Source organism: Etheostoma spectabile, chromosome 14, assembly GCF_008692095.1.
Source record: "Etheostoma spectabile isolate EspeVRDwgs_2016 chromosome 14, UIUC_Espe_1.0, whole genome shotgun sequence".
NCBI classification, from domain to species: domain Eukaryota; kingdom Metazoa; phylum Chordata; class Actinopteri; order Perciformes; family Percidae; genus Etheostoma; species Etheostoma spectabile.
The window spans coordinates 13620111-13620350 of NC_045746.1; positions in this window are offsets into that span (position 1 = coordinate 13620111).

Consider the following 240-nt stretch of genomic DNA (forward strand, 5'->3'; position numbering starts at 1 on the left):
AATCATACTTTGGGGTTGTATTGCAGCTAGTGGCACAGGGAACATTTCACGAGTAGAAGGAAAAATGGATCAATAAAATTTCAGCAAATTGTGGACGCTAACTTGATGCCATCTGTGAAAAAGCTGAAGTCAAAGAGAGGATGACTTCTACAAATGGATAATAATCCTAAACACACCTCAAAATCAACGGTGGAATACATCAAGAGGAGTAAACTGAAGGTTTTGCCATGGCCTTCACAA